The following is a 27,125-nucleotide window of genomic DNA, read 5'->3' on the forward strand; positions in this document are numbered from 1 at the left end:
CCTTATTCATCCTGTGTTCCTAGTAATTGCCTGCAGATAATAGACACCGACTAAATCCCTTCAAGAGAGAATGAAAGGTAGAAAGAGGGAAACAAGAAGTTAAGGAAAATTACAGACTCCCCAGTGTTTGTCTCCTAGATAATAAATGCATTTTAAAAATTATATTTTGGATGGAAACTCTTGACTTTGTTTTCTAAAACAAATATTGAGTAATTCAGGCCCAGCCATGGTGGAAGGCAGATTCAAGGAACAAGGGGAGAGAGGACAAAAAGATGACCTCTTTTGGTGTGGATCACGGTAGACCAGCCAAATGTCAATGTTCCACTCATGCAAACGGTGAGCTGAATCCCAGGTATGTGAAGGGCCATCAACAGTAATCTGGCTGCCCCGTTCTGGCTTACCTCCAACCAAGCAGTCATGTGGATAAGTGAAAGCGAATAGAGAATTTAAAAGATGACCTAATTCTGCTCTGAAAGCTTTTCCAGTCTAGGTCTAAGCATATTTCAATTATACTTGGACACCGGAGCCCTGCTCAGGCATAACTGAAGTCCCAGTGGACAGTCCGTGTGACTATAAGGATTTGTCTGAGTCGGCGGTTATCTCAAGAGTCTGACGTCACACTGATCATTAAGCAACTGTGTGGAGGAGCACCTGGTGTTACCATGGTAACCTGCAGGGCTGGCGCAGAGCTTGGTAACAAGAGCATGTTATATGGGTCATTAAGGGCAAAAGGCTTCACTTACATTATTTCCTGTAAAATCCTATTACTTCAGGTACTGCACTGCATCTCCCTCTATGTGGCATTACTGGAGTATGTCATACACATGGGTTTTTCAGTGTTGAAACAATAACAGGCTTCAGGTAAACTAAGCAACAAACTAAGTACTGAAGATGAGAAAAATATTTCACCATAGGGATATGGGCCACAGAGGTATTCAGTGTTGTGGAGGCAGACTTCTTACTCTGAAGAGTAAAGTCGTTCTTTTTGTTATTTGTTCCCCTTGCCTGATTCATGCTTTTGATTGACACTGATAAGAACTCTTAGGTTCTACAGTCAGCTAAGTGAGTGTCAACAAATCTAGTCTGACTGTAGTCAGGTGTCATAATTCCAGAGTAGCCAAAATGCAGGAAATGGTAGCTTGTCACTGCTTAAATACTAAGGCTATGAGCCTCTTCCTTATTGATCTGTGCTTGGGAGTAGGGAGGTTAGATGTTCAACAGTAGCTTGTGTCTTTCTGCTAGCACAGTCCCTGCCAACATCACCGTCTATAGATAGACAATAATTGTTTTTGAACTGTGACAGACTATTTGGAATAGAGTGTCTTGAAGGTTACACACACACACACACACACACACACACACACACACTCAGCTCTGTCTGCTGCCTATAATTACAGATATCAATTCCACGAGGCAATATCAAAATTGCCAAAGATATGCTCAAGATTCCAAACCCATGTGACCACTAACAAGAGTTAATTTGGCCTTTCCCAAACGTTTCCAAGCCTTTTCATGATTAAGGAGATTCCAGGGGTTTTATGCCCCAGGACAGCAGCTGAGAACTAGAGATAACCAGCAGAAGGTCTAATCCCTAAAATTTCAGAGTTAATTTAATTGTGTTAGGAGTATGTGAGATGTTTTCCTATGTGGAAAACCAGTTGCCTAAATCAGTATAATAATGAGCATTTCATTGCATTAATTCACAATTTCACTGGCATTTGAACCATCCCCCAAGGATGGCAGTCAGTAATCGTCAGATGACCCAAAGCAGAGCAATGCCCAGCAAGTATCAATGGTCAGTACATTGTTATGAAAGTGATGCTATAAAATTGCAGGGTCACATTTGTAAACAAAAACTGTTGCTTCTCTTAATATTTACCAAAATTGTTATAGCTTAAAAAAACCAGATTTTTGTATCAAATTCTAATATTTTACCTATAGCATTAAGCCATCTTGAATATGAACTGTGTGGTCTCTTCTGTTATGGTTGAGAAGACTACCCTATTGGCGGAGTCAGGTGGATTAAGATAATCTGGAGAATGTTCTTGGGTGTGTTACCTGATATAACAGGGGGACAGGCAGCTGAGTACAACTCAGACCTCCTTTTGAATTGTGTGAGCGAACACACAGAACCTTCATCAACCCTTACAGCCTAGAAAGTACTACCTGACAGATCCTTGTATGAGTTGCTTTTCTTGCCCCAATAAAGGGAATCAGGCTAAATTCAGTTTGAAAAATGACACTATACAGAATTGGGTATATAAACACATAGAGAACAGAAGTGAGTGTGGATTTTAGCTGGTGGTTTTGTGCTGGTTAGTTGCATAATTAAAAGGGTTGTGGCTATGTTATATGTCAGACACTCCTTGAAAAGGATTCCAATTCAAGAAATCCCTATTTCAGAAGAAGAACCTTCCAGGTGCCTAGTCAATTAGCCCATAAATAATTAAAGAAGGCAAAGTTCTGAGAGCAGGGACTCCATGGGCAATTCTCAACAACTGGATTAAAAGATTGAATTTAATCACAAATTATGGTCATAAATCTCCTTGAACTCTGGTATGTGTGCAGTTAACTCTCATAAAGGTTTACAAAAGAAGTATTGTTTTTTTTGTTAAAGATAACTTTAAAAGATAGTATTTATAAATAAAAATCACTTGTAACCTACCTTTTAAATTTCTGTTGTCATAGAAAATTTCTGTTTCATATAAAGTTTGATGTGCAATTTGTATGTTTAAATATTGTGAGCCAAACATATATAAATCAGACTTGAGAACTAAAATATACTGGACATAATAATGGCCAAGATAAAAAAGAGAAAATTTTAAAAAAGATGTAATTCAAAGACTGTAAAGTTTGTAAACATTTATTAGTTTTGGTACTTCTAATTGTGCACTCCAATTATACAACCCTGGCTTTAACTAGTGAGAGAATTACAGTGATATGTATTACCAAAAATAACAGTGAATTAATATTCTAATAATTTGAGCAAAATGAACTAATTTAAATAGCTTATCTATTATATCCCAAACAATCAAAAATAAAAAAGATCCTGCTCTGAATTAAAGGATGAAGCTGCCTGTGGACAGACCTCAAAGAACATTCTTCTCTTTCACATTATGTCTTTATTATTAATGCTAAAGAAAATCATTCAGCTTTGCCAGATCTGTCTCTTTTAGTTCCTGTAGACATGTCACCTGATCCAGCTTTGAAAACTGCCATTCTTGTCATGTAGCATTGGGCCTATAAAAAACAAAAAGAGCTATTGAGAATGAAAAATTTAGTTATTTTAATCTTTTGGCACAGACAAAAGTTTCTTGAATGCTTTTTCATCCTTTTTTAAAAAGTAGAAAGTTTATGTCCATTCGTAAGAGTAAATTTAAACTATCACCAAACAGTGGTTTAACATTTCTTTTGTGTTGCTTATACCAAAGCTGATTCTCTGCCTCTTGCTAATTAATATATGTGACCAATTACATATTAAGAGATACTACATTTCCTGAGTGTGAGAGATCTTTTGTTCTTTGACTGGACAGAATGGCCAAAAGTGTGAAAACAGTCCCCTCATGAGTAATTCTTACAGGCTAATTGGAAATCAGCAGTAGTCAAGTTTGAAGAGACAGTTTAAATCATGGCAATCTCCAGGGCTGATTAACAGACATCTGTAGTTAAAGTTTCGTGAGTTATCAATGCACAGCAATTTTGCCTTGCTCATTTAGAACCTAAGCCTGAGGAGTTTTTTTTTGTTTTTGTTTTTGTTTTTCTACCGGGGATTGAACTCGGTTCCTTGCTCTTCCAAGGCAGGCCACTAAACTGCTGAGCTAAATCCCCAGTGCCTAAACCTGAGTTTTAAAGGCCTCACAGAGATCAACTGATGATTTTCTACAGCATCTTAGGATGCAGTTGGAGGCTGGCATGCTGACCACAGAGCACAGATGGGGATATTAAGTCAGTATGGTAGAAGTAGTATAAATATATTAAGCCAAATCCTTTTTTATTTTTCCCCACTACCAACCCCTTGCCCAGTACTGGGGATTGAACTCATGCTAGGAAAGTGCTCTAGAACTGAGCTACAACCCCAGCATTTATTTCATTTTTTTTTCAGCTTTAATTGAGTTTATTGGTACATTTTAGGGATACAGTACAGTTACATTCATTGTTGGGATCTTGTACCTCTACATGACAAGCCTTGATTCTCATTTTTTCCCCTTACCTCTGCCCTCCCTTCACCCCCTCCTCCCCTCCCCATCTACAAACACTTTATTTTCATCTTTTCATTCTCTCACATTTTTTTCTTTTCCCTTTTTGTTCTTCCCCTACGTATCACACCTTCCCTACACCTTTAGCTCCTTTCCTCCCATTTCTAAATGTCAGTAATCTTATTAGAATCTTATGCATTGTTGCAGAATATTCACACCAGGGAAACTATTTGGTATTTACACATGTGGGACTTATTTATTTCACTTAGGAGTATATCTTCAATATGTATCCATTTTCCTATGAATGAATCTATTCTCTCGCTCTTTATGGCTGAGTAATATTCCATTTTATAGAAAAACCACAACTTCTTTATCCAGTTTCCAACGGATGGGCAAATAGGTTGTTTCCAAGATTTAGCTATTACAAACTGTGCCGCTATAAACATGGGTGCACATACTTCTCTGTGATATGATTCTTTTAGTTCTCTTGGAAAGATACCCAACAGAGGGATGGCTGGGTCAAATGGAACCTCCAGTCCAAGCTCTTTGAGGTATCTCCATATTGATTTCCATAGTGGTTGCACTAGTCTGCACTCCCACCAACAATGGAGGAGGGTTCCTTTCTCCCCACAACCCCGCCAACATTTGTTATTGTGTGATTTCTTGATAGCAGCCATTCTTTGTGGGGTGAGGTGGAATCTCAGTGTTGTTTTCATCTGCATCTCTCGAATGACCAGTGATGTGGAACATTTTTTCATATATTTTCTTGCTGCTTTCACTTCTTTGTATGAGAAATGTCTGTTCATTTCGGATGCCCATTTTTGGATCGGGTCTTTATATTTGGGGGGACTGATTGTTTTGAGTTCTTTATATATCCTTGATAATAGTCCTTTGTCTGAGGTACAGCTGGTAAAAATTTTTTCCCACATTGTAGATTGTCTCTTAGTTCTGCTAATGGTTTCTTTTGAAGTACAGAAGCTTTCTAGTAAGATGAGATCCTAGTTATTGATTTTATCTGCTAGTTCCCGTGCTACTGAGGATTTGTTCATAAAGTCTTTTCCTATACCAATGTCTTCCAGAGTTCTGCCTAATTTACCTTCCAGCAAGTTTAATGTTTCTGTTTTAATATTTAGATCTTTCATCCATTTGGATTTTAATTTAGTGCATGGCGAAAGATGAGGGTCTAATTTTAATCTGTGGCAGGTTGACATCCAGTTTTTCCAACACCATTTATTAAAGAGGCTATCTTTCTTCCACTGAGGATGGTCAGCTCCTTTGTCAAAGATGAGGTAGCTGAGTACAACTGCATTTGTTTTTGTGTCTTCCAGGCTATTCCACTGATCCTCAGGCCTGTTTCTTTGCCAGTATCATGCTGTTTTTATCACAGTGGCTTTGTAGTATAGTTTCAAATTGGGAATTGTTACACCTGGTGCCATGTGTCTGTTGCTTAAAATGTCTTTCGCTATTCTAAGTCTCTTATGGTTCCAAATGAATTTTTGGATTTTTTTTTCTAGTTCTGTAAAATATAGTGTTGGAATTTCAATTGGCATTGCATTGAATGTATATAGCAGTTTTGGTAGTATGGCCATTTTCACTATGTTGATTCTTCCTACCCAGGAGCAGGGGATATCTTTCCATTTTTTTATATCCTCTTCGATTTCTTTTTTCAGAGTGCTGTAGTTTTCAGTGTAGAGATCTTTTGTTTCTTTTGTTAGATTGATTCCTAGATACTTCATTTTTTTGGATGCTATTGTAAAAGGAATTTTTTCCCTTATTTCTCTTTCTGTCTGTCTGTTATTTGTGTATAGAAAGGCTATTGATTTTTGGGTATTCACCTTGTATCCAGATACTTTACTGAATCTGTCAATTAAGTCTAGAAGTTTTTTGGTGGAGTTTTTTGGATCTTCAATGTAGAGTATCATATCATCAGCAAATAATGATAGTTTAACTTCTTCCTTTCCTATCTTTATTGCTTTAATTTCTTTCTCTTGTCTAATTGCTGTGGCTAATGTTTCCAGAACTATATTGAAGAGAAGTGGCGATAGTGGGCATCCTTGTCTTGTTCCTGATTTTAACATGAAGGTTTTCAGTTTTTGGCCATTCAATATGATGTTGGCTGATGGTTTTTCATAAATAGCCTTTATTAAATTGAGGTATAGACCATCTATTCCAATTTTTTGCAGGGTTTTTATCATGAATGGGTGTTGAATTTTATCAAATGCTTTTTCTGCATCTATTGAGAGGATCATATGGTTTTTGTCCTTGACTTTGTTAATATAATGTATTACATTCACTGACTTTCGTATGTTGAACCACCCTTGCATCTCTGGAATAAATCCGACTTGGTCATGATGGATGATCTTCTTAATAATCCTCTGTATTCTGTTTGCTAGTATCTTATTAAGGATTTTTGCATCTATATTCATTAAGGAGATTGGTCTGTAGTTCTCCTTTTTGGTTGTATCTTTCTCTGGTTTGGGAATCAGAGTGATACTTGCTTCCAGGAATGAATTTGGAAGTATAGCTTCTCTTTCAATTTCATTGAAAAGTTTGAAGAGTAATGGTAGTAGTTCTTCTCTAAATGTCTTGTAAAATTCAGCAGTGAATCCATCAGGGCCTGGGCTTTTCTTTTGTTCGTAAGTTTTTAATTGCATTTTCAATTTCACTAATTGTGATTGGGTGTTTCAAATGTTTTTATCTTCTTCATTCAACTTTGGTAATTCATAAGTATCTAGAAATCTGTCCATTTCTTCTGTGTTTTCCATTTTATTAGAGTATAGGTTCTCAAAGTAGGTGTTCATGATCCTCTGGATTTCTTTCGGATCTGTTGTGACTTCGCCTTTTTCATTCCTAATTGCATGGATCTGAGCCTTTTCTTTCCTTTTTTTGATAAGATTAGCTAAGGGTTTGTCAATTTTATTTATTCTTTCAAAAAACCAGCTCTTTGTTTCATTTATTTTTTGTATCGTTTTCTTAATTTCAATTGCATTGATTTCTGCTCGGATCTTTATAATTTCCTCTCTTGTTCGAGCTTTGGGTTTTTCTTGCTCTTGTTTTTCTAGGAGTCTAAGTTTCATCGTTAAGTTGTTTATTTGAGCCCGCTCTGTTTTCCTAGTGTGGGCATTCAATGTTATGAATTTTCCACGTAGAACTGCTTTCATTGTGTCCCAAAGATTCCTGTATGTTGTATTGGCATTCTCATTTATTTGTAAAAACTGTCTAATTTCTTCTTTAATTTCCTCTGTAATCCATTGATTGTTTAGGAGAGTGTTGTTCAGTTTCCATGTGCTTGTGAAGTTTCTATAGTTTCTTGTGCTATTGATGTCTAGTTTGATTGCACTATGATCTGATAATAAACAGGGGATGACTTCAATTTTTTTGCATTTATTTAGACCTGTTTTGTGAGCCAGTATGTGGTCTATTTTGGAGAATGATCCATGTGCAGCCGAAAAGAATGTATATTCTGGTTTTTGGGGGTGGAATACTCTATAAACATCTATTAAGTCCATGTGTTCCAAAGCTTGGTTCAGTTCTATTATTTCATTGTTGATTTTCTGCCTAGTAGATCTGTCAATTTGTGATAGTGGGGTATTTAAATCCCCCACTACAATTGTATTAGTGCTTATTTGGTTTTTCATGTTACTTAATATTTGTTTTATATAGTTGGGGGCATTTATATTTGGTGCATATATGTTTATGATTGTCAGCTCTTCCTCTTGAATTGTTCCCTTTACAAGGATGTAGTGTCCTTCTTTGTCTCTCTTAATGAGTTTTGGTTTGAAATTTACTTTATCTGAGAATAAGATTGCTACCCCTGCTTTTTTCTGGACTCCTGACGCATGGAGAATTGTTTTCCATCCTTTCACTTTCAGTCTATGGACTTCCTTTTGCACTAGGTGTGTTTCTTGTATACAACATATTGTTGGATTTTGCTTCTTAATCCATTCTGCCAATCTGTTTCTCTTGATTGGTGAATTGAGGCCATTAACATTGATGGTTACAACTGATATATTTTGACTTATTCTTGTCATGTTTTTGTCCATTTGTTGACTCTTTTTACTTTTTCTCCCATCTCCTTTTAGTTTCTTGCCTTGCCTATTTGATTTGGTCTGTTGGGCCTCATGTTATTGTGAATTTCGTTGTCCTTTTCTAGGATATTGTTTAGAATTCCTTGCAGTGCTGGTTTGGTGTTCATGAAATTTCTCAGGTGCTCTTTGTCGTGGAAGTATTTTATTTCCCCATCTATTTTGAAAGAGAGTTTTGCAGGATACAAAAGTCTAGGTTGGAGATTCTTTTCTTTTAGGACTTGGAATACCTCACTCCAGGCTCTCCTTGACCTAAGGGTTTGTGTTGAAAAGTCTGCTGTGATTCTAATGGGCTTCCCTTTGCATGTGATTTGTTTCTTTTCTCTTACTGCTTGTAGTATTTTGTTTTTCTGTTGGATTTCTGGAATCTTGATTATTATATGTCTAGGTGTAGATTTTTTTTGATCGTGGCTAGTTGGGGTTCTATATGCCTCACTTATCTGTATGTCTAATTCTTCCCTTCTGTTTGGGAAGTTTTCTGTCATTAATTCTGTGAAGAGCTTTTTTATATCATTTGTGTTTTCTCCTGTTTTTTCATGAATTCCTATCAGTCTTATGTTATTTTTCTTTGTATCGTCTAGGAGTTGTTGGATTGATTTCTCATGATCCCTTACTGTTTTTAATAGACCTCTTTTTTCACGGTCACTGACTGCTATCCTATCTTCTATATCTGAAATTCTATCTTCGCAATCTTTTATTCTGTTTCGTACACTTTCAATAGAGTTTTTAATCTCCTGGATATCTGTTTGAATCTGTTTTATGGATTCCATTTCTTTCCTCTGTTGGGCATTCATTGTTTCCATGTCTTTCTTATGCTGAGTCTTCATGGCTTCTATCACAGTCTTGAGCTCATCTATTTTTTTCTCAGTTTCTGCTCTAGAGTCTCGAATCATGACTTCTATTTTGCTCATCATCTCTCTGGCTAGCTGGGAAATTATTTCTGATTTGAATTTTTCTAGAGCCTGATTGATCAATTTTGTTACCTCCTGTGCTATGGGTCCAGGGAGTCCTGTTGGTTCACTATCAGACTTTTCATCCTCATTTGTCCTACTATTTGCTATTGGTGAACTGGATATTTGTTTTTGTGTCTTGCTTAAGTGTTTTCTCATTTTTATTTTTATTGTTGGGTTGTCCTTCTTTAATTTCTGGGTATTACTTAAATCTTCCTAATATAGTTGCGTTTTAGCTTTTGAGTTTCTAATGACTCATAGACATTCTCGTTTTCATAATATCAGAGAAAACAACTCTTTAAATCAATCACCACTCTTTGTCCCAATTGATACATTCAGCAGCCCAATAGGATCAGGCACAGCTTGCCAACTGACCACTTATGGTAGTCATTAATGTATCACCTTTAACTCATGTGAATTAGATTAATTTCAAGAAGCAGCTCATAGTATGTTTGCAGTGAATATTCTTTTCAATATGGCATCTTTACCATTTAGGATGGGGGGTTCGACTTAGAACGAGAGGATTAGATAAGTGAAAGAATTAGAGCAGGTTTGAAGTGAATCCAGAGGTTGTAGAATTACCTTACTATCTTTACAAAGCTATTAACTTCAGGGGGGATAGAGAGAGTGCAGGAATAAGGACAAGAATATATCCCCTTAACAATAACAGGCGCTTGCCTTCCCTTGAAGGTACAGAGCCATGAGTGAGGTAAAATGACTGGAGAAAAGAACATAAAGAGAAACCCCTCCTAAAAACAAAAATAATAAAAGAAGAAGTCTGAGTTAGGGCAGGAGCCGGAATAAAAAGGGAGATGAGGGACAATATGGTGGAGCAAGAGACTGAGTTGAAGAGAGGGGACAGAAAAAAGAAAGAAATTTTAGGGTGGAATGAGGAAAAGAAAAGAGAGAGAGAGAGAAAAAAAGAATTTGAAGGGCCTCTTTCAGACTGTCTCTGTTCTCATATTATACCACATGTACAGCCATATGCAGAACCAAATCCCCTGGTCTCAGCTAGCCAATGGCAGTTCCCCACGACTGAGACTGAACACAGTCTACAAGGCCTAACTTGAGTTTCCCTACCCTCAGGGTTGAACTCCACTCAGTTCTATTACAGGTTTCCCCTGCCCTTTCTTTAAAGATGTTCAAAGTTGGGAGCTCAGAAAACTACCCTTCATGAGAACCTATGCCTCTGCAGAGTTGGTCTAAGGACTGGCCCAATCAGGAGGTTTGAGAATGGGGGGGGTCGTGGGGGTGTTTCAGGGGTGCCCGTGCAGCTACCTTCCTTACTGGGTCTGTTGTTGTGTAGTCTGGGATGTCGCACACCCGCCCGGTGATCTCAGGCAGGCAGGCAGCTGAAGAGCTTATTTCATTTTTAAAGACACAACACTGAGTGGATCATACTCATTAGTCAAAACTTATCATTAGTATCCATCTGAGGAAGTTCCTTCATTTGTTGTAATATTTTTCCATTCATCTCCCATCTCTAATCTCAATTCAATTCCTTTTCTATCACTACTAGAAAAATATATAAAATATGTCATGTTTAGGTCTACTATAAGTATGCACAGTGAGCCAGCAATTTTACCTCTGGAAGTATACTCCCAACAAAGGTTTGTTCAGTTTCACAAGGAACTATGTATATGTTTCCTCTTCATGGAGTTATTGAGGGAAGAGTAAGGTGTTGGAAGCCACTGTTTTCATCTTCAAGTGAAAAGATGCAAAACTAATGGCTATGGAAGAACACTCTGTGTGAGCTTGAGTTAATTAATTCAATTATTATATAGCAGCATAAAAATGTGTGAAACAGAATTAGATCAAGATCACAATGTAATTTCTATAAAATTTATGGACCATAAACAAAATACTAGTGGTTCTCAAAATACAAGTTTATCCCTCATTTTTAAGGCAAAAATTAAGAATGAAAGGAAAGAAAAAAGGAAAAAGGGTAAGAGTGGAGAAAGGAAAAAGAGTTGTTAATGGTTATGATGTATTGATAATATCCAACTTAATGATAAATGCATTCATTATCTTATTTCAAACTTAAAACTATCTATGAGGTAGGTGCTATTATTTCCCTACTAATATTTGAGCAGTAAATAATGCTCAAAAAGGCTACATATCTCCTCCAATTTTCACTGCTAAGGAGTGAAGAGCCAGTTTACAAATGTAGGAAGTCTGGATGAAGCCACCAGCTAGCTACAAAATCCCTGACTCTAGAGAGTAGAGACATGTATGACTGGAGTCAATACCATTCTTTAGGAGTTTTCCCATAGCCTGCTTTTTTTTACTGCAATTCTGCGCTCAACTTTGAACTGTTATTTATTGTCGTTGTTTCACAGGTATCCAGATTCTAGGGAATGTTAAAAGTAGACAACACAAGTATAACAAACATCGATAGATATATTGTGCTCCCCTCATAATGCATGCTTTTACCTCTGTTCTATACCTTAGTGTTTCATTAATTTGGTTGGCTTGAGTTGATACTTATGAAACTACTCAGCCTAGATGCAATGTCAAAATTTAGTTTCTAATACAGAAAGGTACAAAAAAAAAAAAAGAGCTTTAAATTTCCTTCCTTTAAGTTTTATGGAACGTGTCCAAGTTGCTAGGAATAAAATTTAACAACAATGAAATCTCTCAGCTATAAATTTAAGTACCTAAATATAAATCTTTAAAAAAAGAAAAAGTTTATAAAGCCAGGCCACACGCCTGTCATAGAGTTGATCCTTTATTTGCTCTGTAGTTGATTAATGGAAAATGTCTTTTGAAAGCTGTAGCAGAGATGGCACAAAAGCTGTGTCAATGGAGGAAAGAGGAGCAAGGTTACTCCACTGAGCTTTCTGAATAATGTAAATTATTGAAATTTTCTCAGTTTTCTGTTCAATATGCTCACTATATATGCTCTAAAGAGCAAAGTAGAAAATTTGGTTAGGAAGTCATGACAAAAAGTGTTTTCTAATGATAATCTCATATGAATCCTCAAAACTAAAAAAAAAGAGGGGGATTTTGGGTAGTGTGTGGTTTCAGAAATAGAAAGGAAACTGAAGAATAATGAAAGAGAGCACATTTATTACTTTCTACCTCTCAGAAACTTAGTGGAACTTGTTACAAAATTCCTTGTTTCCATTAAAATAACATAATGAATGCAATCAACACAGATTCCATTTCTTTATGTGGAGCAATGGTTCTTTATGTGGAGCAATGGTTCTTTATGTTTGAGGTTATGGAATTCTGAAAAATTCTATGACAGAATTCACTCAAAATCATCATTTTGCATAAAAGTCCAGGGGTTCATAAATCTGAAACCCAAGGATCTAGATTAGAAAGATCCAATTGAGAAGGCACATAATAGTGCAATCTAAATTTCCCCTATCAATTCTTTTAAATTTCTAAGAAACATCTTGATAGTTACCATATTTGCAGGTGCTTACCTACTAGGTAGAAATAAAACCAACCATCTGATTTTAGGCAAAGTCCAATTTAACATAATTAGATTTTATTTAACTGGAGCCGCCATTGAATTCTGCAAATTGCAGACCTCATAAAGACATTTCCAGGCACTACTGCCAAAGGACACAAAACTATCTGGTTACCAGGGAGAGCTCTAGTGAGACCTTGAGCCTGTGAAAGGAAGGCAACATTAATCAGTGGCTATATCAAAGTGATAGCAAAGAACTGTGAATTCATCAACATGTCCAGCTTTCTGAAAAAGTAAATCTGTAAATGTGCTGCAATGATACAGATGACAATTAAAATATTCTTGTCTAACTTCCATGAAAGTTACATCATTAAGGATTGATGCAATCACATCTTGGCAGCAAATACAAATTTTATTTCCCAGGTGTGCTGAATCAAATTCAGAATATTTATTAAGCAATAAGATCAGTTCCTTGTGTCTTGAGATGATCTAATGAGAGGTAGTTATCTATTAGAAAAAGCAATAGGTTTTAAAGCTATACTGTCCACTCACTTGGTTGTTTATCTGTGTCTTCAGAGTGTCACCAAGTGTGCAACAGAGACACACTAATATGAAATCTGTGCATTCAGATCAGACATGCCTTAGAAAGGATGTTATTTGTATATTCAGATTTTTTAAAATTTGCCATATATGGATGATATTATTTTAAAGCAACATGACAAATGTAAGCTGAAAGATAATGAAAAGCAGCAGGATGGTATTGTGAAGACGCCTGAAGTAGGAAATCAGAAAGCTGGGTTTGATCCCTGGTTCTGTGATTTAAAAACTGTATCAACTTACAGCCCCCTGAGCTTCAACTTCCTCAAGTGTATAGTACAGATGGAATGTTTATGTTTTAGGGCTTTTCTGCTCTTTTGCATCAGTCATTACAGTGAGGTATGATTTTTTTCCTATATTCTGAATACACCTTAAATTTAATTTTTGTTTCCTTTATAGTATGAATACATATGATTTAAAAACTCAAATATCATTACAAGGCCCAAAGCAAAAATAAACAGTTCGCCCAGCAATTTCCTCCCCAATTCCTGTTCCATGGAGATAACCACTTTTAATTCTATTATTTTGTCTTTTTTATTTTTATAATATGCTTATTTCTATTCTGAATGTTTTCCCACATTTAGACACTGCATTTTGAAATCCAACATTGGAAGATTAGAATTTACTTCTCATACACACCTTTAATATATGCACTTTCCCCTATATATTCTCCCTAAGTAGTTTTTAATCACAAGTTGTGGTTAAATAATTACTCAGTATTTATATTATTATGGTAATGAAAATGTTTACAGCTAAGCCATGTGATCAATTATGTTTGCATTCTTTTCTTAAGCAGCTCTTCCTCCCTAACATGTTATTTTTATAGTTTGTATTTATTTTGATTTCTACTTTTTAAAATTATTTTCCAAATGTTCACCTGAACAACAAACATCTCCTCATCATGCTCATTTGCATCAGATTGTGTCAATTTTACTTCCTTTTCCCCACAAATTTCCTGAAGTGCTTCCTCTTCCTGCTATTTTTTATTATTGAGGATTCACCCTCCACAGTAAACTGGTAGTTCCCTTTGCTCTCTCTTCTGAGAGACATTTTCCTTAATTCCTTTCTTTCTTGACTGATTTTGTTTATTTCTCAACTGACAGAACAAATTGTCTTGTTATGTTCCAAGAAACTGTGTGTGGAATGTAAATTTTTGATACTACCTATATTAAAAATGCCTCATTCAGTTGTGAGAGTTCAGCTAGGTATAGAATCCAGGTCAGAAATCATTTTTTCAGAAGAGAAGGCAGCATTCTTTTTTCTCTAGCTTTCAGTGCTGCCTTTGAGAGGATGAATACTACTCTGATTTGTAACGTATATTGTATGACCTTTTCTTTTCTCTCTGGAAACCTGTAGTATGATTTATTGTTCTTGAATATCATGAAATTTCAGAGTGTTGTGAGCTTTGCTGTCTTATCATTTTATTGTGGTGCTCTGTATTTTGAAGAACTCTTTCATTTGAATTCTTATTTCCTTTGCTTCAGATAAATTTCCTTACATTATTTCTGTGATAATTGCCTCTATGTTGACTATTCTCTTTTCTAAAAATATTTCAATAGTTCTGTTTTGATTCTGAGTCCTACACTGACTCCTTAGGAGAAAACTGATATTTATAAAACTGAATTCCTCAAATGGAAGTTCCCAGAAATAATGACTTTGTAAGGTTCCTCACACAGGCCAGTCAACGACAGTCAGGCTCAAAGCCTGGGTCACGAACCGCCTAACACTGTGCAGAAATGGGAGGTGGAGGGGAAAAGAACTAAGGGAATGGAATTAATATGAGAAAATGAAAAAAATGGAAACAAAGTCTTTGTAGATAGGGAGGGAGGGAGGAGTTGAAGGGAGGGTAAGGGGATAGGGAAAAAATAAGAACCAAGATTATGTAAAGGTGCAAATTTCCAACAATGAATGTCATTATACTGTATACCTTAAATGTACCAATAAAATTAATTAAAAAAAAGCACTGTGCAGTCCCAATTCCCCTGCACAAATAGATTTTTTTTTACATTGTGTTTCAGTTAACTAAGTCATTAAAAGGAGTTTCTTTATTTCCAAAGTCAAGTTAAAACAAGTTGGAAATGTTTCCTGGTAATTGCTAGTATTCATTAGACACTTAGTATTTGCCATTCATTTTTCACATGTTATCCTCTTTAAGTCTTATAATAACAAATCAATGTAGTAGATGATCTTATACACCCTGATTTGGATATGATGATATACAGTAAAGGGAAATTAATTTCTTCAATCATGGCAACATAGGAGGGACTCACTCACAAGACTATCTATTTCTCAAGATCAGTGTCAACTAATCTTCCATGGTGCTTTCTGAGATTGCTTAAAGCATTAGCAAGCTTGCTAAAGAAGCTCAAATAGTCCAATAATTTGCACAATTTTTAATTAGCCTTCAAAATTGTCACACTCTCTATTAATTTAGCAATGCCTATTTGTCTACCTCATTTCAAATCTCTAGTTTCAAAAGGGGCAAGTTTTTCCAATTCCTTCTATATCCTGAGTCCTTGCACCCTCCTGTGAAAATAAAATGTAGGAAAAATAGAGTTGTCCAAATGTATTCAGTCTGATTTACTCCTTTTCAGACAAAAGTACTCAGTGAAATACTCTTTCCACCACTAATGTAACAATTATACCCACCAAGCTTCTTAGGATTCATTTAAATGGAAATGATTTTCATCATCAATCCGAGTTCCTAGTCATGACTGAGATATCATGACTTCTGTTTTGAGCTGTAAATCTAGTTTAGCTAATGGAGAATAATAAGCTAAGTGTCCTTGCTTTCTCTCCAACACACCTTAGGTATTTTATATTATGGCAAGAAAATCCTGATTCTGACTTTAGAAACATATTGACTCACTTTGTCAAAATTTACTTTGGTATAGGATATCAGGGTGGGCAGAAATGCTAGAAGATAGATGCATTTGCCATTTTAAAAACATTTTATTTCAAGTGACTTTAACCTCCTGATTCATTTTCAACTTGGAAAAAAAAAACCCCAGGTACACTGTGGACTGTAAGAGCTGTATTTTAGCAAGTACAATTTATTGTTCATTATCTTTTTAGGGAAGGCAGTTTTTAAAAAGCTATTTCTATCATTTTTTAACTGATATGTTCCTTTTTGATTGCTATTATTAATTTTATGCCTTAATTGCAACCTCATCAGGGTATTTTTTCTACTTATTTTAAAGTATAATGAACCATGTGTTAGACATTATAAAATTTGTTTTAATTCTTTAAACCTACCTAGGTCTAGTACTTGTTTCATAACAAGATGGGAGTCCAACAAATGCTGCTGTAATTTCCAGAGTGAGAAATAGTACTTCCTATTCATGTGCATCCCCAGGATCTGTCCAAGGAAATCTGGAATCCCTCACAGATACTTGTTGCTTTCAGGACTGTCACCATCAACTGAACCTGGATCAGTAATTCTAAGAATACTGGGTTGAACAGTGCCCTCCCACCCCCAAATACATGTTCATCCAGAATCTCAGAATGTGACTTTATTTGGAAATAGAATCATTGCAGATGCAACTAATTAGGTTAGGATAAGATCATAGTGGGTTAGAGTGGGCTGTAAGTCAGATAACTAGTGTCCTTACAAAAGGAAAGATGGAGACGGACACAAGGAGGAAGGTATGCAATAGCATAGGCAGGGATTGAAATAGTATAGCTACAAGGAATGCTAGAACCACCAAAATTGAGAAGAAAAGAAAGATTCTCCCCTAGAAACTTTAGGGGCCAAGAACTATGACCGTGTCAACAATTGATTTTAGATGCCTTGCCTTCAGAAATTTGAGAGGATAAATCTTTGTTTCTTTAGGCCACTTAGTGTGGGACCATTTGTTATAGCAGCCACAGGAAGCTAATAAAATGAGGAACTCTTGGATATGTTCCTGAAGAGGTGTGATTATGCCCAAGTCTGTCCAAACACTCAGGATTCTCACATTTGTGACTTGAAATGGCTAAACTGTGGGCATAGGGTAAGAAAAATGTCAGGGGGACTAGTACACAGTGACCAGAGATAGGTCAGTTTCCTCTAGTGAAAGTCAACTACTACAGCAATGAGGAACAGGCAAGCTTGACATGAGCACTCAGATATTCAGTTAGAGCGACAGATTGAAGCAAACTGAAGAAAATAACTCAGTAGTATGTTATCTTCTTAGCTACACCAGCACATGTAAACATGTAAACATCTGAGCTCAGCCTGATAATTTTGCAAATAGTTCAATCACAGAAAGTGGAAAGATTTTCAACATGAACTGTAGGAAGATATTTATTGGGAAAATACAAGCTTAGTACTTGAGCCAAGACTACTCTTCTTTGAAAAGACCTCATATATGGGGAAGTGAACAAGACTTGTGGTCAATGAGAACTGTTTATATCTTGGCTCCATCAATTCCTGGTTGCTTGACTGTAATATTTTAACAAAATGCTATGAGCTATGGTGTCCTTATTTTAAAATGGGAATAAAAATACTCACCTTATAAAATGATTGTAGGGATCAATTGAGATAACATATACAAAGAATCAGGCACACAGCAGGTAGTCATCGAACATTATTCTGTCCCTTCCATCCCTCATACCCCAGGAATTAAACAGTAACTGCTCTCTTCCTTTTTGTCATACTTATACCTCTAAGAATACAGGCAAGGTGTGATTTACTAAGAAATAAGGATGCTGTGCTTGGTCATTTATGTTTATATAATAACTAAACTGGTATACCATACAATGTAAGAGATAAATTATTTTTAATGTTTAAGTTTAATATTTACATACCAACAGTTTTCCAAAAGGCGTGGGTTTCACTGAGAAATGGACACCAAATCCTGCTATCATGAGGAGCTATACTGCCACCATGAGATCATGACTTGGATGCTAGGGCTGCTTTGAGCTCCTCTTTTAAAGGGCTTTTAAGCTGGACAATGAGAAATTATGAATGAGTAGTCCTATGTGCAGCCTGGATTGGCTCAGAACATAGATGGAACAAAAATGCTCTACATTACAACAGAAAAGGTAGCTGTTAAAAGTTTTCTCTGTCCAATCATAAATTTTTTCCAAACGAATACCTCTTTACCTAGACTTTTCCAAACCCAGACACTTGAAGTTTTTAGAAAGTAATAGTATTGTAGTCCAGATTCAAATCAAAACCTAAAGCGTGAAGCATCTACCAGGCCAATCACATAGTGCTTCTCAGAATCAACCTACTGGCACTATTCATATATCCTTTCCCTTCTCTCTCTCTCTCCCTCTCCCTCTTCCCCTCCCCCTCCCCCATTCCTCTCCCTCTCTCTTTCTCTTAACAGGACACTGGCCCCAAATCTTCCTTCTGGTTTTTGTTTATTTTTGTTTTTATCAGAGAAATAAGTTGCATTCTGAGCCTACAGTAATTAAATCATGAAAGGAATAATAGAGGACATTTGCTTTACTAAACTAGATGACTTGAATTGTTAGTCCAAGTCTGGAATTCAGCTGCTAGGAAAGGTGGGGGAGGCAAAGAAAAAAGTGGGAAGTGAAAGGAAAGGGAAGAAGATAAGAGAGATGAGAGAAAAGGAGGCAGCAACCATGTGTGGGAAAGGGAGAACATAGAAGCAGCATTCCTTATGAGTGACGTATTGTTTTGCTAAAGCTGCCATAACAGAGTACACAGACTGGGTGACTTAAGCAACAAAAATGTATTTTCTTACAGTTCTGACGACTGTAAGCCCAACACTGAGGTATGGGCAGAATTGGTTTCCTCTCACCTTTGCTCTTCTTGTCTGCCTTCTTGCTGTAACTTTACACCGTCCATTTTCCATGTGTGTACTTCCTCAGTGTCTCTTCCTCTGCTTATAGGAATGCAGTCACAATAGATTAGGGCCCACCCGAATGATCTCATTTCTACTAAACCACTTCTTTAAGCACCCCATGTTCAAATACAGTCATGTTATGAAATCTTGGAGGTTAGGACTGCAACTTGTGAATTTGGGGAGCATAGTTCAGCCCATAACTGGTTAACAAGCATAGCTCACGTTTTCCATGCTTTCTGTGATCTAAACACTTTATTCACTTCCTCTAGTCTACTGAGACGGGGCACTATAAGCAAAGATTTCTCAAAGCTCAATTTGGCCCTTTGATTAGTTCATCCTTTTAGTTAGAAAAAACTATACCCAGGATAATAGCTAACATACTAAACATGTATTTTACGTCAGATCCTGTCCTCGCAACTAACCTCTATTTTTATCTTTGACTGAGAAAAATGAGGCCTAGAAAGACTAATGAACTTGCTCAAGGCCTTGTAGCTAATAGGTACAGCCCTCAAACCTGGCTTTGGGATTTAAAACCCAGTTTCTTTAAGTAGTAAACCAAGCTGGCGTGCCCAGAATGGGGAAGAAACACTGCAATTGTGTTTCTTTGCACAATTTATCTGCAACAAATGGGCTTCAGTCTGTGGAGAGTGTGGTGAGGTGGCCTACTTGCAGAATAAACAATATTTTTTAATATAATTTAAGTTCCTTTAGATGGGTGATTTCTACCCAACTCTCTAAGAAGAAAGGGAAGGCAGGAGCTTTCCCACTTCTCTCCAACTCTTTTACTTACTCCTCCTAAGAAGAATAGAAGTAAATTTGAAGTGACCTTGGAAGAATGAGTATGCTTAGCTCCACACCTCCTTTCCTCCTTCTGGCAGCCTGGGCTCATGCATTTTCTTTTCATATCTGTGGCAAACCTTCTAGGGAGGCTCTGCCCTGGGGAGGGTCAGGCCCTCCATGTGTCCTGCTGAGGAGGGCATAGATTTCAAATTCCTGTGGATTATGGAAGCTTATTTGACTGCATATACACAGCCATAATTTCTAGATATTTTTATAAGTAAGAAAGTGAATGCTTTGGTCTCCATCCTTTCTGTCTTATTTCTCAGTTGGGTTCGACTGAGAATGTTTAATTAGCCTCCCTCATACCCAAAAAGAATGAAAGTGAATTTTGGAAGCATACAAATCAGTTTCTTCACTTCCTAGCTGTATAACTTCAGTCAGGTTTCTCAGATTCTCTGAGCTTCAGTTTCCTCAACTTCAAAGTGGGAATAATACCCAATACACAAGACTGATTTAACAGTTAAATGCAATAAAGTATATAAATCTCATTGCAATCTAGTAAGCATTTAGCAATTGTTAGCTTCTTATCTCTTTCCTGCTTCCCACAAACAAAATGCATCAGTTTTTTATTAAAGAAATATGTATTTCCCATTCTGAAATCCCATGTTGCAAATATTAAACTTCTTTATAGTGTCTCATAGGTGCTTGCCATAAAACTAAATCTGTTTTGGTGTCTTCTGTAGATGTGATCTTCAAAACTTAAATCTTTAAACTGATTCTTCCCATTGGAACAATGTATCTGGTGCAATTGTTCTAGAATCATATAGTCAAAAAAACAGTATTAATTGTATGCGTTTGGTTGTAGAATGAAGCTCTTGAAAGAAGTCACAAATAGAAATTTGAATGTATAAAGTTAAATTTTTTATAATTCAGAGGATATTTTGGGTTTCAATTCAGTGTACAGTGTCATTTAAAGAAGGTGAGGAAAAGATAAAAATACCTTTATTTACAGCAATTTAGTACCTTCTGAATTTCATTATTCAATTCTTTCTCATCAGTTCTGATGAGACAGCTGAAAGCTCTGCCTATGCAGGCCGCACAATACTGTTTGCCCAGCAGGCCCATGAGCAAATGTCTTTTCTTGTAGAAAGATAACAAAAACAAACAGCTGACAGATGAGAGCTGAACATTCCTCTCTGTTGTGCAACATGACTCTTTCCTTTTGGAAGAAAAAATGAGGAACATGTGTGTGACACTGTATTCAATAAATAGTCAAATCAAGTGAGCAGATCATGACATATTTGACTTTAGGGTTTGTATTTAAGTTATTTTCTAGGCCAAAAGACAAAAGACACTCCTTGACAAAGCCCCTTGAACATGGAGTTTACAAGAGGCTTTACCTCAGGAAATGATGGGATATGACAAGGTGTCAAATGGAGCTTCTTGGAAATGAAGACTCTGTGGGGTAGATCTATGTAGATTTTGGCTTGATTCCCAGATGAAAGTTTGAGCTCAGTAAAGCTAACCATGTCTGACCACTGTAGTCTCTTCTCTTGGATGTAAGCTATGGTGTTTCCCTTTCCCAACATGAACTTACAATTTTGAATTCTGGTTTTCCTTCAATTTGTGATTTCTCCTTCCAGTGGCTCTGAATTAAGGAAAAGAGAAATTATGTAAAACAATTCTAAGTATTTCTCTGAATTTTGGGGGGGATTGAGTAGCTCGAACCAGTGAGGAAGAAAGTCTGCTTGTTAGGAGAGGGTCATATCAGCAGGTTTATCCTATGCCTTCAGCCTGTCCACAGCCACCCTCTAAGAAGTCCTCTGTGTTTCTCAAACTGAATGCTAATCTTTAGGAAGAGTCACAAACATGTGTTCCTTCTTTCTCACCCATTTGCTTAGAGGTCAAGAAAGGTAGAATAGAACAAAATCAAGTTATGGATGTGAAATCCCATATTTTGTCCCTCTATAGTTATACTCTTCACTCTTAGCATTAACTGTTGCTAATTCAGTACTTAATCATGCTATCGTTTGAATAAGTGTCTCTCTAAGGCCTATATGTTAAAAGCTTGGGCCCCAGTTGACGATGCTATGGAGAGGTGGGGCCTAGTGGAAGGAAGTTCCATCAATCATTGAGAGTATGTCCTCAGTGGGGATTGTGAGATTCCATTCTCTTCTTCCTCTCTTTATTTCTCAGCCATGAAGTGAATGGTTTATTCTGCCACTCACTCTTGCCATGATGTACTGTGTTGCCTGCCACAGGCTCACAGCAATGAGGCCAAGTGACCTTGAACTGAAGCCTCCAAAACTATAAGCTAAATAAAACCTTTCCTCTTTCAAGTAGATATATTTCAGGTATTTGTTATAGTAACAGAACATTGTTTAATAGAACCCATCCTTCCTGTAATGATATAAGGGGTTATGTCTGGACTATCACCAGGAATTTTTTTTAATTAAAGATACTATTGCTGGTTTGTTTGTTTTTTAAGAGGAAAAAGCTGTGTGTATTTTCAAGATGTAGTGTTTGAAGTGTGGTTTATATTATTCCATTGTAAAGAAAGCTTAACATCTATAATGGAAAATAATAGACAGTGTAGGAAGGTTACCCCCATCTACTTAGTGACTGCTGAATTAACTTGCTAAAGCAAGTAACACCATTCATTGTAATGCCTCTGAATGTCTGCTTAGCTTGTCAGAAACAGGCACAAACATTTGCATGATCTAAATAGGTGTAAAACTGTTGAGGTCAGATTGCTCTTCTGGTCAGATTTACTCAAGATATCAGTAGTATAAACATTTCAATAGCATATCCAACATCTCAACTATATAACAGGAAAGATCCATGCTTTCAACTATGACAAAAGTTAACACACCCTAAAAGCAACTTTGACATTTGTTTTTCTTAGATTTAACAAAAAAAAAAAAAAAGGATTTGTCCTCTAGAACTATTTTTTTGGTGAGATAAAGATAGGTGCTACCTTAGGACATTAATTCTGTCCCTGGTCAAGGAGAGATCATTCTTCCTAGAAAGAAACTCATACAGTTAGGCCTAATGTTGAAAAAAAAATGAATCTGCCAGATCTAATGATGATATATACTTATGTCATATTTTTACCCAAAAATCAAAGAAATTGATGAAAAACAATCATGTTGTAGCACATTGGTTCCTTGCTAACATTCCTATAACTCCTACTGGAAGTATTGGTAAAAACTAGATTTTTAATATTCTCTCACTTGTTCCACCAGTTATTTGCATCCATCATTATAATATTTTTTTCTTTTTCCTCACCCCACTGAAAAGGCAGCTCTTCACTGAGAAAAACCTATGAGGGACTGAAAAGTTTGTTTGAAAGATATTTCAATATAAGGACTAAAGTGAATTTGTTGCACAATCCAGTGACCTAAAATTGAAATGTTCAAAGTCTTACAAAGAGATCAGGTACTAAACAAGTTCTCTTGGTTTGCTTTTTAAAGTAACCTAGAGCCTCCCTGAGGAATAATAAATTTGTGTGGTTGTTGGAGGGACTAAAAGTCCATTAACTTGAGAGGCTCCAGGGTATTTCCTTCCAGAGGTTTTCAGAGGTATCATCTGGCCTTCCCCATACACTTCCTGCTTAGTCTGAGTCCCAGATACTGACTGTGTGACATCTTACAAAGGTACAGGAGCTTTTAAAATATCACTTACATTTTACTTGCATAATTCCAGTCTTCAGCTCTCAGAACTTTAAAAAGATGTAACTTCTTCCTGAGCTAAACCGTCAAGCTGGCTAAAGTATCTTTACCTTTTTTCTTATTAGTCATTCTTCACATGCATGGCTCAGTGATAAAACAATAAAGATCTAGGGGAGTTTTAATGATGAGGACTACCAAACTGTGAAAATACTGACTTCTGTGTTTTTTTAAAAAATGAAACAGCTCAGTACACTACTTTTTTTCTATTCTCCTATGTAAAATATGTTAGTCTGGTGTAAGTGACATGTTGTAGAACAGTGTTTCTCAAACTTTAACAAGCCACATGCATTGAAATCATCTGGAGAATTTATTAAAATATAGACTTCAAGATCAAATACCCATAGTGTGTGACTCAGAAGAGCTGGGCTGGGACCCAAGGAACAGCATTTATAAGAAGTTTCCAAATAAAGCTGATCCTGCTAATCCAAGGACCCCCCCAACCTTGGGAATCTCAATTGTAGTAACAGTCAAAATATCTGTGAGGTGGAGCTAGGGAGACTGACAGATTCTGATTTGCCTGAGGCTTTCTCATCTTCATATGGAGGGAACTTCTAGGTGTCCAGGTGTCCCATATCCCAGAAACTCTGAGGCAAACCTGAACAATTGGTCACCCCATGTGACCAAAAGTGTTGCTAGTTTAAGGAGAAATTTTTCATTCTGAATATTTTTGAAAACTATTTTCAAGGATGCTCTATTATGACTTTAGATTATCAATGGGACTTTAAAACTACTAGGTTTGAGATACTAAACATATCTAGTATTCATATTTCTAAAAATATGAGAGATTTCATGATACCCTGTAATAAGAGTAATGAGTATTTTCTGAAATCCTTGGGCTCTGTGTGGCACTGTTAGCATTTGCACATATCATATCTAGTTCTTACAATGTTATAACTTATTAGGCATTATAGTTGCTACAGTTAGGAAAAATAAATTCACAGAGGTGACAGATGACATAGGCAATTACTCTACAGCTGATATCTGAACCCACATCCTCTTGTTCCAAAATCTTGCTAATGATCCCTGAATGGAGTGGTTGTTTATTATTCCTAGAGTTTAATAGTTGTCATCACTTAATAGATATAGATAGCCAAGACCAGTCTTGTGGAAATTATTAAACTGCACTAATTCTGAAATTACAATGTGCATCAGCATGTAAGTGAAACAATCTGCTACAAGTAATTAATTATGAAAATTAGAAGCATGAAAAGTAATTATACTTTTTAAAATAGTTATCCAAAGCAATTTCATTTTTGTATTAAATTATTTCATATGTATAAGCCACATTATGAAATAAAGTTTGAAGAAATATGCTGAACTGTAATCTCTTTATCACATTATAATGATGATCATTCTTTATTCATTCCAGGAAGATAAAGTCTGCCTTCTTTCCCTTCCTAGAGCAGGTTTTGTCCTAGCACTTCCTGATTACAGGCAAAGTTTCAGGTCTTCATCCTTTCTGTAGTATCTCCAGCTAGGCATGAAAGTCCCTGCATAGCTTTCATGCCCTGCTGTCTTTCCTACTGGGAAGCCACTGAAGGTTTCAATGTGTTACCTGCTCAATCTGGGAAATATCTCAGGAAATGTTTCCTGAAGAATTGCTGTTTACTCATCTCTTGGGAAGTTTCACAATTTTTTCCTTTACTCTGTAACCTTCCTTTTCAAGGTCAGATCATAGGGGAAGAAAAAGAAAATCTGGTCAAAATATGTTTCTTTCCTCCTGGACTTCTTACCCTTGATAATTTTCTTCCAGACAGGAAAATTACCTTTTTCAACTCACTAAACTCATTCAATGGATAACTTTCTTCACTTTTTTCCAAGTATTGGATAATAGAAAGATGGAACTATACATAGTCATAACCTGATGCCACAAATGAAGTTCATATTGGGAAAACTTTTGAAGGATGAGAAAGTGGCTTGGAGGACAATACATGACAGGGAAAGCAGTAGTGCCAATGAGTTAAACCAACATATAGCAAATTATACTGTTCCTGACTCAGCAAATGGCAATTACATTCTGTTTCTGTAGGTCAATATTTAAAAGTCAAATATCTTGAACCAGACATGAGGCAAAGAGGAATTTTTTCTTTTCTTTTTTTTAAATAATCAAATAAGAATTAGCAGAAAACAGATTGAGCATAGAGGCTCAGCACCATAAAAATTTTTTTACTCCATACATATTACAGAAACAATGTAAAATGTCCTAACATCATTTAGCATTTCAAATTAAAATAATTATGGAAAGCATAAGAAAACAACAAACACATTTTTAATGCAAAATGCCTTTTGCTGTTGCTTATAACTACATAAACATTACTGGTGTTTTCTTCCTCTTTAGAGTGTACACCAGACAAGTTGATGCCAGGCATTGTATCTTTGAAGGGTCATTTCCTGACTATAGGACAGACACTGTGGAAGAACACAAGGTTATTTTGAGATTTTTGTTCTAGAGCATTAAGGACATTGGCCTCCTTTTGAGTTCATGGTTAGGAAGTTCTGAAGAATATGATCTTTTAGCTAATAATCCATCTCAATATTATTCCAAAGTATCCTAAGAAAGAAGTCAGCTAATCGGGTGAGTAACTAGTTCTTCCTCAACATATCTTCCTGAACAGTGGCTCTTTCTGGAAAGCAGTAATTGCTACTAAGAAATTGTTTATTTTCCACCTATGAGCAGTGTGCAGAAACAATATTTGATTTGGAACACCAGTTTGGCCATGTTTGTTCAATCATTAACATACCTGCATTGCTTTTCATGATCGGATAGCTGGAGTTTACTCAGAGATAAGAAAAAGAAATTTGAATCAAAGCATAGGCTAGAGAATGAGACTAATTAATTGTTTAATTTTCCAAATGCCATTCAGAAACTTTAGGGTTATTGAACTGGTTTGGAATAAGGTCTATATATTTCTCTATCTGATCAGAAACATTTCTGGAGTGAGGAAGGCAAGATTTGGGAAGGCTGCTTTGAGGTCTGCTCTCCCTCTGGCCTGCTTGAGCCCATTTGGTGGGACCAGGGAGCCACACCCTCCCCTGCCTGCTCCACCAAGGAAAGTAGCTGTGCCAGGCCCCTGAAACACCCCCCCCACACACACAGACACACTCTCAGACCTCCTAATTGGGCCAGTCCTTGGATCCACTCTGCAGAGGCATAGGTGGTCATAAAGGCTATTTTTCTGAGCTCCCAACTTTCAACATCTTTAAAGAAAGGGCTGGAGAAACCTGTAGCAGAACTGTGTGGAGTTCAACCCTGCAGGTTGAGGAACTCAATCTGGGCCTTGAGGCCTGAGGTAAGTCTGAGTTGTGGGGATCTGCCATTGGCTAGCTGAGATCAGGAGACTTACTTCTGCACATGGCTGTGCATGTGGTATATTATGACAGCAGAGATATAGTCTAAAAGAGGCCCTTCAAATTCTTTTTTTTTCTTTCTTTTCCTCATTCCACTCTACAAATTCTTTCTCTTTTCTGTCCTCTTTCTCCAACTCAGCCTTTTGCTCCACCTTATTATCCCTCATCTCCCTTTCAGCTCCTGCTCCTGCTCTAACTAGGACTTCTTCTTTTATCATTTTT

At 36.5% G+C, this 27,125-nt stretch overlaps 1 protein-coding gene across 1 annotated transcript in view; it reads right to left on the minus strand.

The window, feature by feature from the left end:
* Positions 1-3,214: 3,214 nt before the first annotated feature.
* Lacc1 (laccase domain containing 1) overlaps positions 3,215-27,125 on the minus strand; it is a 178,326-nt gene continuing 154,415 nt past the window's right edge. Inside the window, exon 7 of the mRNA XM_033759901.1 lies at positions 3,215-3,240. The gene's annotated coding sequence lies outside the window, so the exon portion shown is untranslated. The remainder of the gene's footprint in view (positions 3,241-27,125) is intronic.

Source organism: Fukomys damarensis, unplaced genomic scaffold (genome assembly GCF_012274545.1).
Source record: "Fukomys damarensis isolate Sample0158 unplaced genomic scaffold, DMR_v1.0_HiC HiC_scaffold_38, whole genome shotgun sequence".
Classification (NCBI taxonomy): domain Eukaryota; kingdom Metazoa; phylum Chordata; class Mammalia; order Rodentia; family Bathyergidae; genus Fukomys; species Fukomys damarensis.